Source organism: Pteropus alecto, unplaced genomic scaffold, assembly GCF_000325575.1.
Source record: "Pteropus alecto unplaced genomic scaffold, ASM32557v1 scaffold392, whole genome shotgun sequence".
NCBI lineage: Eukaryota > Metazoa > Chordata > Mammalia > Chiroptera > Pteropodidae > Pteropus > Pteropus alecto.
The window spans coordinates 1,110,172-1,125,217 of NW_006431933.1; the positions used below are offsets into that span (position 1 = coordinate 1,110,172).

Genomic DNA, 15,046 nt, shown 5'->3' on the forward strand with positions numbered 1-15,046 from the left:
ACAGCACCCTATCTTTTGATTGGAGCATTTTAATCCATTTACATTTAAAATATTTGTTGATAGATATTTAGTTATTGCCATTTCATTATTCATATTTTTTATCTTTTTTCTTTATTTCTTCTTCTTAAAGAAGTCCCTCTAACATTTCCTGTAATATTGTCTTGGCAATGAACTCCTTTAGCTTATTCTTGTCTGGGAAGCTCTTTATCTGTCCTTTGGTTCTAAATGATAGCTTTGCTGGGTAAAGTTATCTTGGTTGTAGGTCCTTGCTTTTCATTATTTCGAATATTTTCTTCCAGTCCCTTTAGGCCTGCAAAATTTCTGTTGAGAAATCAGCTGATGGTCTTATGGGAGCTCCCTTGTAGTTAACTAACCGATTTTCTCTTGCTGCTTTTAAGATTGTCTTTTTGTCTTTAACCTTTGGCATTTTAATTTTGATGTTTCTTGACATAGACTTCTTTGGGTTCATCTTGTTTGGGACTCTCTGAGCTTCCTAGGCTTGTATATCTGTTTCCTTCACCAGTTTAGGAAAGTTTTCAGTCATTATTTCTTGAAATAGGTTTTCTTGAAATAGTTCCTTGCTCCTCCTTCTGGTATCCCTATGATGAGAATATTGGTGCACTTGATGTTGTCCCAGAGGCCCCTTAAACTATCCTAATTTTTTGGGATTCTTTGTTCTTATTGCTGTTCTAATTGGGTGTTTTCTGCTACCTTATTTTCTAAATCACTGATTCAGTCCTCTGCTTCATCTAATCTATTAATTCCTCTTAAGGTATTCTTCATTTCAGTTATTGTCTTCATTTCTGACTAGTTCTTTTTTATGTTTTCTTTCTCCACTTTTGTGTTTCCTATCTCTTTGTTAAAGTTCTCACTGAGTTCCTCTACTCTGATCCTGAGTTCATTTAACATCCTTATAACAAGTGTTTTGAACTTTACATTTGGTAGATTGCTTGTCCATTTTGTTGAGTTCTTTTTCTGGAGCTTTGTTCTGTTCTTTCATTTGGGACATGTTTGTCTTCCCCTTTTCACTGCTTTCCTGTGTTTGTTTCTGTGTACTACATAGGGCTGCTATGTCTCCCAGTCTTAGTAGAGTGGCCTTATATAGTAGATGTGCTATGGGTCCCAGTGGCACAGTCTTCCCTGATCACCTGAGCCAAGTGCTCCAGGTATATCCCTTGTGTGGGTTGTATGTGCCCTCCTGTTTGCTACAGTTGAGCCTTGGTCGCTCTTTGCTTGTCAATGGGAAGGTTGACCCTCAGGCTGATTGGCTATAATGACTGGCCATGACCAGTGGAGGAACTGCTATTCAGGGGCTGACCCTACAGAGCAGGATTTGCTTTAGCCCTTTGGGTGTGTTGTCCTCAGATATGACCCTGGGTGGTGCTCTCGCTCAAACTGAAGCTGGCCACTTGATGTACAGGCGAGTGAGGGACCCTGCCACAGCTCAAGTTCAGCTGCATCCTGTGCCCTGCCCAGGACCATCTGGCATGAGCCACTAAGCAATCCGCAGATGGCCATCACCCACGCTGGGCTTATAAGTGCTTTGAGAGGCCAAGCTGCAAACTGAGGCAGGTTGTCACTAGAACCAGGCTTTGGGTTGCTCAGCAAGAGGTATGGGGCATACCAGGACCAGATGCAGCTTATTTTGCTTTTGTGAACCTTTGGGAGATTTTAGGAAAGTTTATAGCATGAGCTGAGACAAGTCATTTGTGTGGAAAATCCACTGGAAGCAGCTTGGGTGGGACCACATGTTGGGAAGGGCGGAGTCTCGGAATCACCAGTGTTAGCTATGTTGATGGAGACTCAGATATGGCAGCCGCTTGGGTCTGCAAGTCAGGCAGGGAAGGGCTCAACAAAGGAACAGTGCCCTCTGCCAGCACTTTTGTCAGGAGAAAGCTGCCCTTCCAGTCCTTGCCCTAAAGCCAGATAACTCACTTCCTACCCATATGTCCCTGATGCCTTTTGCACTGCTTCTTCAGAGCTGGAGCTCAGAGTGAGTGAGTCTGTCAGTCTGTGTGCAGGACCCCTAAGAGGAATGTCTGTGGCTCCTGTAGCCCTCCATCACACTCAGCCACAGTCCTTGCTGGTTTTCACAGCTGGGAGTTGTGGGAACATCTCTTCTTGGCATTGGAACCCTGGGCTGGGGAGCCGAGTATGGGGCCGTGACCCTTCACTCTTCTGGGGGGAACCTCCGCAGCTGATATATTTCTCCCAAATCTCAACTTTCACACACAGGTGTGAGACCAATTCATTTCGTACCGCCACTCCTCCTAACAGTCTCGAGGTGGCCTCTTCTGTGTGTCCCCAGTTTTAGGACTTCTGTTCAGCTGGAGTTCAGGCAGCTCTCAGTGATGGCTATTCTGTATTTTAATTGTAATTTTGATGTGGTTGTGAGAGGGGGAAAGCACAGCATTTACCTACTCCTCCATCTTGACTGGTACCTCCAAGTCTTTTTTTACTTATTTTCGTTCATCAGCAAAATCCTACAGTATGAGGTTGAACCATATGAAATTGCTGATATGCAAATATTTTAACCTATGACAATGGCAATTTAATGTGGTTTAACCCAATATAAATTAATTTTACCACACAAACACTTTGGAAATATTCTCAGTTTATTATTGTATTGGGCTTAACTTCATCAGAGGAGGAAAGATCTCAAAATTTTAGTCTTAGTCTTTAAAATAATTTTACATATCCATCACTTAACAAACTGGTGGGGTTTTTTTAGCAGCTCTAATGAGGTATAATTGATATACAAAAACTGCACATATTCAATGTATACAATTTGTTGAGCTTGGACATATGCATATAACTGTGAAACTATCATCACAATCAAGGTAATAGACATATTCATCACCTCCAAAAGTTTCCTTATGCCTCTTTTTTTGTGATAAGAATACTTAATGTGCAATCTACCCTCTTAAAGTTTAAGTGTACAATACAGTATCATTAATAAGCATTATGTTGTACAGCAGATCTCTAGAACTTACTATTTGCATAACTGAAATTTCATACTTATTGAACAATTCTCCATTTCCCTCTCTTCCCAGCCCCTAGCAACCATCATTCTTCTTTCTGCTTCTATGAGTTTGACTCTTTTAAATACCTCATATAAGTGGAATCATACAGTATTTGTCCTGTGACTGGCCTTTTCATTTAGCATAATGTCCTCCAAGTTCATCCATGTTGTTACACTTTTTTAAGGCTGAATAATATTCCATTGTATACATATACCACATTTTCTTTATCCATTCATCTGTCAGTGGATATTTGGATTGTTTCCATATCTTGACTATTGTGAATAATGCTGCAGTGAAAATGGGAGCACAGCTATCTCCTCAAGATCCTGACTTCGGTTCTTTTGGATCTGTATGACCAAAAAGTATATGATAAGGTGCTCAACATCACTAACCATCAGGGAAATTCAAACCAAAGCCACAGTGAGATATCATCTCACACCTATTAGCTTGGCTGTTACATATATTTTTTAAAAGATAAGTGTTGGTGAGAATATGGAGAAATTAGAGCTCTTGTACACTGTTGGTGGGAGGTAAAATGGTGCAGCCACTATGAAAAACAGTATGGAGATTCTCAAAAAATTAAAAATAGAGCTACCATATGATCCAGCAATCTCACTTCTAGGTATCTATCCAAAAGTAGTGTTTATTTTTGACTTGGTTTTTCTTGAGAGAAAATTCCAAAGGAATTGTGGTCTAAGTAGACTTGAGTAGCCTGGAATTTTTTGTTTCTGGCTCAGTACCTGATTCACTAGGCCTTTCTTAGACAGTCATTAGGCATGACTACAAATCTGTTACTATTCCCACATTTCATAACTTCATCCTCAAAATGCATGTTAGAGGCTAGCTATTTATTCCCTTTCTCCAAATGTTTTTGGAGTTCCCCTTTTTGGAATTACCTTCAGAGCCATTTTATAAGCCAGTGGAGGAATCGATTATTCACTCCATTCATTCAATAAGTATTTACTTGAGTCATGTACAGTTTTGGTTGCTGTATCGGGTACAGAGACAGATAGATGCCATGGACATAGATGGCAATCAGAGGAAGGAGTGTAAACAGATGCATGCATGCAAGAAAGCACCAGGACATGTGAGTGGGGAGCAATGAGGAGCTCAGCTTCCTTAGAGAAGAGACTATTTGAGGAAAATAAGACTAGAAAGGTGAGCTGTGGCCACATTATGCCTTGGATATTAGGCCTAGGTGTTTGAAATTTGTGCTGTGAGCAGTAAGGAGCCATTGAGGATTTTTGTACTTTTAGAGTTTTAAGCTGCCAGCTAATGACAGTACAATTGGAATTATCAATCAGCCTTGTAATTTATTTTCCCAGCTTGTTACTGACTAAAACTGGTTTTACACACCTCAACTGCATGTTCACTTGAATGGACTTTGAATGACATTTGATTGTTTCCAAAAATTAAATTCACTCTCAAAGGGAAAAATTTGTCTCCATTGACCTTATTTAAAAATATATGATATGCCAAGGGAACATAAAGCAAATCCAAGCAAAAAGATGCTCTGACTATTTTGAGACAGTGCATTGTTGGAACAAACATTTGCTGCCTTAGAGGAGCTCTTGGATGTGTGAATTCTGGTATATTTGTTTTTTAATTACTTTATAGTTACATGTGTGTAATTAATCTTTTGAATTGGTGTCTGCTCTGCCTTTACTGGAGTGCACTGAAGGGTAACACTGGTGCAAATAAAGAGGATGGGGATTATAACTTAAAAAAATAGGACTTCTAATAGCAATGCCAAGTTCTCTTCATGTAAGGTAGTAGGAATATGGGATGTGTTACTCTGATGTTCTAGTTAACTCTTTAACTGCTGGTTGCAGGTGCCACACAGCTCTGGCTGCCTTGGCATTAAGTAGGATGAGAGACTTACAGATGGAGTGATATTTGCTGTCTGTATGGCCACTATTACAAGTTTCTTTTTTTTTTCAGTCAGGCTTTTGACCCCTCTGTTATCTTGGCATTAGCTAGAGTGCCCTCTCAGTGATGCTCAGCAGTAGTGTCTGCTTCGAAGAATTACTCAATGTCTAAAGTGATTCAGTATAGTATAACTGAGGTGTGTGATGAAATTTTCATTCTACAGTTAAAACCTGCCTTCTAAATTCTATCAGTTAACTATTGCTGTGTATCTAGCCACTTCAAAAGTTAGTGTCTCAAAATCGTAATTTATTTCATTCTGTGAGTTGACTATTTGAGCTGGGTTCAGCTGAGTGGTTCTGCTGTTCTTACTAGGTCTCCCTTATGCCTGTGGTCAGCTAGAGGACAGCAGGAAGCTCTGCTTCTGAAGTTGGTTGGCTGTCAGGTGGAGCAGTGGTAGGGGAATGAGCACTGGGGTAGGCTATACATCTCTTATCCTGCAGCAGGCTAGCCCAGGCTTGTTTTCATGGTATCTGGGCAGGTTTCTAAGACTGAGTAGAAGCAGCAGCAAGGCTCTTGAGACCTAGGCTCATAACTAGCATACTATCACCTCTGCTGCATTCTGTTGCCCTAAGCAAGTCACAAAGTCAGTCCAGATTCAAGGAGTGGGAAGGAGCTTTAAAGTCACCTTGAAAGGGCATAAATAAAGGGTGGAGAATTGGAGCTGTTTTTTTCTATTATACAAATACAGATTACTCTTCTTAAAGACTTCAGTTACTCCTGTAACATTTAAAAAGTTGTGTGTTCTGTATGTTCAGAGTTAAAGACTGATCAGAAACAAATAGGAAAGTATTAACATTATTCACAAATCAGGCCCTGATAACAGTCCTTTTGTGAAGACAAATTGTTTGGGGAACTTGGATGCTCAGATACTTGAATTTGCCTCACATTTTAAGTCAAAGTCATTAATTCTGGCTCCTTGCACCTAAATGCTGGGAAGAACATAAATGAAGGTTTAAAACATAGCTGCAGATTATTTTATACTGCTCTCAAGAGGCAGGGCCTATGTCTCTTTCCAGTTAAATCTGGGTGGGCTTGTGACTGCTTCAACCACTACAATAGAATTTGTAACTTCTGAAGCTAAGTCATAAAAGGCAATGCCTTTTCCATTAGAACATTCATGCTGGGACCCCTGAGCTGCCATGTAAGAAGGCTGACTACCTTAAGGTCACCTGTGCTGGAGAGGCCTCTTGTGGGCACTCCGGAAATGGTCTCTGTTAAGTCCAGTCATCCTTGTCAAAGGTGCCAGATAAACGAAGAAGTAAAGAAGCCTCCAGATGATTCCAGCTGTTCTTCCCAGCTGAGGTTCCAGACATCTTGAAGTAGGAAAAAGCCATTAAATGCTTTATCTGAATTCCTGACTCGCAGAATTCATGAAATGATAAAATGGTGGTTACTTTACGTCTCTATATTTTGCAGTGGTTTGTTATGCAGCAGTTAATACTTGATACAACATAAATGAATGGGCATGGCTATATTCCAATAAAACTATTTATGGAACACTGAAATAAGAATTTTACATAGTTTTACATATCACAAAATATTATTCTTTTAATTTTTTCAATGATTTATAATGTAAAATCCATTCTTAGCTCATGGACTATACCAAAAACAAGTAATGAGCTAGAATTGGCCTAGGGACCATAATTTGCTGACCCCGGATCTAAAACAATTATGTCATACAAGTAAAATTTAAAACTAAGGACTTCTAGACAAGACGGCTCTGATTTCATACTTTAAACTCACATCTCTTTTCTATACAAAGTAATAATGAATAAAATTTAAAAAATAAACACCTCTAATCAAGAAAAAATAAATCTCTGGACCACAAACATATCAAACAGTAAGTGGAGATTGATAGTCATGGGCCCCTAGTTACTGACATGCTGGACTCTAGATCCAGAAAAAGGTTGAGATGGCCGGGAATTGTATTTCCATAGGCAATGAGGAAATGCACCCTGACTGTGTAAAGTCAAGGATTGCCCATGAAAAGAAACAGAACACGATGTTATTTCTATTCAGAGTGGCAGGCAGGAGAGCAGAAAGAGACTCAGGGCCAGACACAAATGTATTATTGGTTTACTGTCTAAATCTAAACTTTTCTCCCTATTTTGGTGAGGTGAGACTGAGAACCCTGGGAGGAAACAGCTCTCAATGGAGACGGTGAATGAAGGAAGGAAATGAATTTTCTCCGAGGTTAGCCTGCAAACTAAAATTTCAAAGTGAGGGTAATTGTCTGAATTATTAACCAGCAAATAGAAGGGAAAGAATTAAATTAGGTATTAAATAGAGAAAAGTGATGTAGGGTCAAGGATAGTTTGGGGATAAAGGTAGGGAGAGATTTGAACCTGTTCACAGGTACGAATCTAGTATAAAGTCAGAATTAGGAAGTTAAAGGCAGATATTTTCTGTTCATAGAAAATTATTTCTTCGTTTAGAGCTGTCTAAAAATTGGAATAGATTGCCTTGTTAGATAACAAACTCCCTGTTACTGTCAAGTAGAGATTAGATGTTTTCTGGTCAATTGTGTCAAAAGATACATTACTGAGTGTCTTTGGGCATTTTAGTGTCTATTCAGTTCTCAATAGTTTGCCCCAAGTTGTTTTAAGTGTTATAAACGAATGAGTTATTCTGTAGCCTGGCAGCTTTCCATAGATTCATCAAATCAATGGGCCGAGTTAATTTATGTGACTTTGATCTTGAAGGATGAAATAAAACTGTAGATTCTCAGATAAGAGGTTTAGTGTCCAGGAAAGTTTCATCACTGTGACAATCAACCGTGGTCTGGGCTCACAGGTATTTTAGTCACTTTCTACGCACAACGAGTCTTTATTTATAATTTCTGAGAGTTTTGTTTTTTATCTGTACATTTTTATAAAACACGGTTACCTGGAATAATTAAAATAGCACTGAGATGATAGGAGAAATGGATAGAGAAAGATCTGTTTCCTTTGTGATTCATATTTCTATGTGGGTGCTTTTAGTTTACATAGAAGTTTGGTTTTCTTGTGCCAAGAGGGGATAAGTTTCCATCTGTGCTCTCTAGCCCTCACCTTAGATCTTCTAGTGATCCCTACGGTTAGCATTTAATACAGTTCAGGGGTAACTTTCTGCTGTTTTGTCTCAAATGACTACTTGTCTGTATCCAAACCTGGCTTCCTGAGGTACTGAAGCGAGAAATGACTGAACTCAACTAATTCTCAGAAAGCCACATTTTAGTCAGTACTTTCCAACTTTCTCACCATTTTTTTTTTTTACAGAACCAACAAGTGGTATAACTAATTAATTAGAATTTTATTCCTTTTCAAGTTATACATCTTAAATTCTGTTCAACATTTTGAAAATGCTAATAAGTAGTAAAATAACTAAAACTCAGACAGGAAAGCTAGAAAATGCAGTTATACTGGAAAAACAGCTCCCCACCCCCACAGAAAAACCAGGAGCACCAGGTATGATGAATATTTACCTTTTAAGGAAAAATAGCTACATTCTTGTTACCAAATGACTTTCCTTCTTATGGCCCACAGATAGGGAGTCAGCTTCCCAATTACCCAGGCCTGTAAGTTTTACCTGTTTCTTTGCGTTTGTTTCCTTGATCTGGTAGAGTGCAGTAAGTAAGTGAACATCTCACAAATCCCTGGATTCATTCATTTTTGTTTCTCAATTTAATACTTTCCAGATATGTTAAGACATGAATAAAATGCCCTTTTTTATTATACTCTTTTTAAATAATTAGTTTTTGAGATAATTTTGTTCAATTTTGAAATAGGGTATTTTGAGATAATATGTCTAAATTTAGAGAGGAGTTGCAAAAATAGTACAGAGAGCAAACTTCCTGTTCTAGACAAGACGGAGTAGACACATTTCACTCTTTTCCAATTAAATGTAATTGGCAGTTGTATGGTATATCTTTCCCATCCACTTTTAAGCTACCTATAGCTACCTATAGCTTAAAAGTGGATGGGAAAGATATACCATACAACTGCCAATTAAAAGAAAGCTGGAGTGGCTATACTAATATTAGATAAATTAGACATAAGAACAAAGAAAATTACCAGGGACAAAGAGGAGCACTACATAGTGATTCAAAGGGTTAGTCCACCCAGAAGACACAGCAATCTTAAATATGTATGCACCAAATAACAGAGCTTCAAAGTACATGAAGTAAAACTCATAAATGAATTGAGAAATAAACAAATCCACAATTATAGTTGGGAACTTCAGTGCCCCTCTTTCAGTAATTGATAGAACCAGTAGACAGAAAATCAGTAAGGATATAGAAGAAATACTACCACCAGTCAACCATAATTGACATAGAATGTTCCACTGGACAACAGCATATTATATTTACTTTTCAAGTACTCATATAGCATTCACCAAGATAGACTATATCCCAGGTAATAAAACAAACCTCAACAAATATAAAATAATTGAAATCATATAGAGTATATTCTCTGACCATAATGGAATCAAGCGAAGTCAAAAACATACTACAGAAAAATCTCCAAACACTTGGAAATTAAACAACACAGTTCTCATTAATCCATGGATCAAGCAGGAAGTCTCAAGGGAAATAAAAAGTACATGCTCTGAATGAAAATGAAAATTCAGCATATCAAAACTTGTAGGATGTAGCTAAATCAGTGCTGAGTGGGAAATTTATAGCACTAAATGCTTATATGAGAAATAGATGAAAGATCTCAAATGAATAATCAAAGCTTTCACCTCAAGAAAATAGAAAAAAAAGGTAAAATAAACACAGAGCAAGCTGGAGGAAGGAAATAATAAAAGAGAAGTTACTGTAATTGAAAACAAAAACAAAAGAGAGAAAAATAATCCAAAAACTGGTTTTTTGAAAAGGGAGATTCGAACTTAATTGGTAATGAGTACAGTTTGGGCATTGGGATTTTTACAAGCTCCCTAGATGATTCCAATGTGTAATGAGGACTGAGAACTTCTGCTGGGGAGGTCAGATACATTTCTCAGGGTTTAACTTGTGTTGGTATCTATGACCCAGCACCTTTCTTTTTTCCTGAATAGCCATTTCATTTTTCCTTGCTTTTTGTTGTCCTCAAAGTCAGTACTTTTTCCCCTCATATATTAACTTCTGTGTCTGACTCCTCCTTTGCCATGGGTATGGTCTGAACAGAGGTGAGCTTTTAAACCAACCCCCCTCCAGTTCACACCCACACCACCTTGATTGATTTTGGGATTAACTCTGAAATCCTCCTCTGATTGGTTTGTCACACATCATTGGTTACCAATTTTAGGCTGTGATCACTCAAGCCATAGTGACAATGTGTCTGGTGCACCAGGTCCTGCGACCCTTCCTTGGAGGGAGCCGAAGGAAGGACTTGGTTTCTGAGTTCTGGTGGCCAGTGAAGTGCCTGTCCTCTGGTAGCACAGTAGTAACGTGCGGTGGATTTGAACTTGCTCAGTAAGTTTGGAATTGTTTCTGTAAACCGTATATGTGAGGCTTACATGCCTGTTATTGTTACTAAAACCTAGAATAAAAGTTATTTTTTCTCCTAATAAATGCTGATGATCATTTTAAATCAGGTAAATGTTATTGTAAATGTATTGGGGTACATGTGAATAAATATTTCAGTGTGGAAGCAGCAGATAAGAAATCATTATTTTGAAAATTTGAGTTTCTACCTGGAGAAAGAATTATGTGTTTTATACTAAAAGCTGTTCTTATTCATTTAATTTATTCTTAAGAGGTCTTATTTGTAAATTGTAGTTTATCTTAAAAAGATTTGTGTTTTCTATATATCTCTTCTTTTAAGCATTTTATTTTATTATTAGTTTCAAGTATATATATGTCTCCTTTTTTTTCTTAAGATGCCAAGCCTACTTATCTGGACAGTTGAAATTGTTGAATATATATACATAAATTTAAAATAAAATTACTGTTGATTTTTTAAAAGTTATTGGAACTGGGGCCTTTTTCCTTAAAAGGCATAGAACAAATTTTAATTTAGAAAGGGCTGGGACCATTAAAATATGTTGAGATAAAATCACAGAATAGGCCACCCAGGCTGAAATCTTCCAGTGAGGTCTATATCAGCCAAACAGTGGGTTGAGAGATTGGGAAGGAAGGGGTGGTGTTAGGAGAGTGATAATTCAATTGTATGCTTCCAATTTCTAATATTTTTGTCATTAAAAGAAAATTTTTTTACAGTTTAAACCAAAGGTTGTCAGGCTTTGGCCTATGAGCCAAATCTAGCCTACCACCTGTTTCTGTATGATCATCAAGCTAAGAATGGTTTTTACATTTTTAAATGGTTGAAAAGTGAAGTGTAATAGTTCATGACATGTACAATTTATATGAAATTCAAATTTCAGTATAATAAAGTTATATTGGAACAGAGCCATGCTCATTTGTTTATGTACTGTTTATGGCTGCTTTCATGCCACAATAGCAGTTTTGAATAATTGCAAGAGACCGTATGACCCACAAAGCCAAATATATTTGCTATCTGGTCTTTTACAGAAAAAGTTTGCTGACCCTGGTTTAAATTCACTTCCCAACCTGGCCTTCCCGTGTAAGATGATTTCTCCTCAGGCAGTTTGGAATTCCCAAATAATTTGTTGACAAGTTTGTATATTAAAGGGGGTAAACCTGCTTCCTGGCAACAGCAATAACTGTGGTTGACATAGAAATACTAGTCTGAGAAGCAGGAACCTACCTAGGTAAATTCTTCTTTTCTTCTCTTTTCTTAAATGCTTTTTGAGGGCTTTGGAGAAGAATTGACCTTTGTACTCCTCATCTCATCACAGGAAAGACTGATGAGTCACATGATGTGTCTTATTTTTAAAAACAAGCTTTAAAATGACTGAGATGAAGGTATTCTTTTAGAAAGTACAGAAAAGTTTATCTACTCCAACTTGCGATCTCTCTTCTTTTTTAAAGACAAAGATTGGTTGGGGGTGAGGAGAAGCAGTAAAATATGTACAATATGTTCTTTTGCTTGATTATTTTTTGTTTACTCAGTCTCTAGATAGTTATTTGTGGCTTCAGTCACCAGATTACTGAAATGTGGTAAAGACGAAAGATACTTGAAGTGAACAGGCTTGAAGGGAAGTTTTGTTTCCACAATATTGAAGCATTGATAGGTTGAATTGTTTTGTAGAGAGAGGTGAATTCTGAATTAAAGTATAGGCAGTGAAGTCAATGGTCTCAAGTGTGGAAAGAGTTAGTATTGTTTACCCCAAAGTAGTGGTAATAAGCTCAAGAAATATATTTATAGTATTCATGATTTCTGGGAGGTTTTCTGCCCACATGGCGGGAACTGACCATTAAGGTATAAGAAGTGTGCTACTCTGGTCTGACCAGTGGACTAACTCAAACATCTGTTTCTGTTAATGGATCTGAGGGATATTTTTCTGAAAGCTTAAGAGAGCTGGATTTTAAGATGCTTCTTTACTTAAGGATTACTTCCAAATACCATCATGGATTTATCCTCCCTGATTTTATCTCAGTCCTTCTTGAACCTGTTTACATTTTCATTCTGTTCCATTTCTTGAGTTGATGAGTTCTCTAAGTTCTCTAAGTATTGCTCAAAGTCCTGCTTTCTTTTTGATAAAATTGCCTTTGGGTTTCAGGGAGTGCCCCTTTGTTACTTTAACTCTGAGATTGGGTGAGTAAACTCAAGTCAATAATTTCTATACTCTTGATTCTTATCGATTTCTGCTTCATTCTTTTAGAGCAAGATTTCTTAACATTGGCAGTATTAACATTTTGGGCCAGATAAATCTGTACATAGTAAGAGACTATCCTGTGCATTATGGGATGTATACCAGCCTCCCTGGCCTCTACCCCCTAGATGCCAATAACACCCCACTTCCCAGTTGTGAGAACCAAAAATGTCTCCAGATATTGCTACATGTCTCCTGGGAACAAAGTTGCCTTCAGTTGGGAACCATTGCTTTAGATGTTTGTCTTTCTCAAACTGCAAAGTTTTGTGCTTTGGAAGCTATCTTTATAATACGGAAGCCTCTCGATCCAATTGATTGTATTGTGCTTTTCTGGATTTTTTCAGCTCTGGTGAATGCCCTTCTTGAATGACAGTGATAGCTACTTTTATAGTTTCAGTTTTTCAGGTCAGCTGCATTATTTGTGGGTGGTGTGGAGGACAGTTACCTCAAAATCTTACAAGTATTTTTTTTTCTAATTATAAATGTCCTGTATGTGAAAAAAATTGGAGAATGTTTTTATCACCCAGAGATTCATCACTTTGATGTTACTAATGTAACTGATGTTAGTAATTGGTTTATGTCCTTCATCTATTTTCTATACATTTTATTTCACAGATGTAATCTTGCTATAAAAGTAATTTATACTGTTTTTTCCACCTAACATTTTAACATAAATGTTTTCCAGTATACCATGTTTAAATGATTGAAATACGATAATAATAATATAATTTAATTATTTCTCTTGTTTGATAGCTGGGTTTCATTTATTTTTATTGTGGAGTTCTAATAGACAGTTTTTGTTCATAAATCATTTTCTGTTTTGGATTTATTTTCGAAGATGAATGTTAGAAGAATTCCTGGGTCAAAGGGTGTAAATATATTTAAAGTAGAGCCTTAAATTATTTTTAAGCTGCTGTATGGCCCCCCAGAGATCAGTGAATAGGGGCTCTTCACTAACCATGCGTTTCTGAAGTATGTCTCATGGGCGTATAGAAGAAAAAGAAAGGGCTGTGTTGAAATTAATCACTTTACCTTGCCTGCTTGCTCTTCTGTGGGAGTATTAATGGGAAGTCAGGTAGCCACCAAAACACAAATTTAGATTCCAGTCCCAAATTATCCCATTAGATTGACTTCCAGACAGCTCTCGGGAGTTTTACCCAAGGAAGGCATTTAGTTTATACATTTTTATTTTGCCTGGCTTATAGTCGCTGTTAAAATAAATCAGCCTGCTGTTGATCATTTTAGTTGAGGTTATAGTAGGAATAAGATCTGAAAACTGCCATCAAATAACTAACTGTACTCAAGGGTGCAAGATGAGGGCTTGTGCACATTTAATTTGTTCCAAAACAAAGGAATACTTATTGTGGGAGGTAAGGAAGAAAAGAATGCCTTTATAAAGTTTGTACTCTAGAGAACTAGTAAATAACCAGCTTAATTATGTATCCATTTGTAAGACATCGGAAACATCATGAAGTTACTCCAAGGTTGCACTGTACTTATTTATGGTTTTGCTTAACAAAAAATATTTATTCTAAAGTACTTTTTAAAATGTACCACTTAATGAAGGTTCATATGTTGTCTTGAGTAGAGGTGCCGAGAAGCAGAACCTGAGACAGTATCTGAATGTACATGATTTATTGAGGGAGTGCTTTCAGGAGAAACCTATAGGGGAGCGAGGACACAAGGGTAGAAAAGAATAAGGAGCTATAGTAAGGATATGGTCTTAGGAAAGTCTAGCCTTAGCCTGTTTTGGTTGGGAGGGGGCGTGTAGAACAAATTATTGGCTGCTGGTAGCCCCTGGGAGAGAGACAGAGAGAGTATAATTTCCTTGGCAGGACTCCAGCTCTTGGGGTGGGAGACACCTGTGAGCCATTAGTATCCAACAGGCAGTAGCTGGGAGATGGGTATGCTAGCTTGGTAAAGGAGACCTAGGTGGGGCACCACATTGCCTATTACTGTTTTGCATGTTTACTTTGTGCAGGACGCTGGGCTAAGAGGAGGTAAGAGGTGAATGTAACATAGTCCTTTCTTTCAAGAAGTTTATGGTCTAGTGGCAGGGCTGACCACATAAAGAATATTTATAGTGCAACATGTATAGAGACTTGGGTAGAAAGCAGAAAAGTGCATGATTGTATGAGAGGGTTATCTAGGGAGCTTCACTGAGGAGATTTCACAAATTGGTAGGACCAGACTGGGGGAAAATGGCCTGGCCAGGCTAAACAGGGAGGGGAACTATAGACAGAGGGAAGAGCCCTTTGCCAAAGCCAGCAAGTATGAAACAAGATGATGTATTCATGGAATCACATAGAGCAGAGTGTGTGCAGGGGGCAGCTGATGAGGCATGGTAGACTGGAGCCATAATACTGTGGGCCTTCCATGCATAGGAGGCTGGGCTT

General features: G+C 37.9%; 1 protein-coding gene across 2 annotated transcripts in view; it reads left to right on the forward strand.

Annotated features, from left to right (window-relative positions):
• The window catches only part of JADE3 (jade family PHD finger 3), a 133,705-nt gene that overhangs the window by 47,277 nt on the left and 71,382 nt on the right, over positions 1 to 15,046 (forward strand). The window lies entirely within an intron of this gene.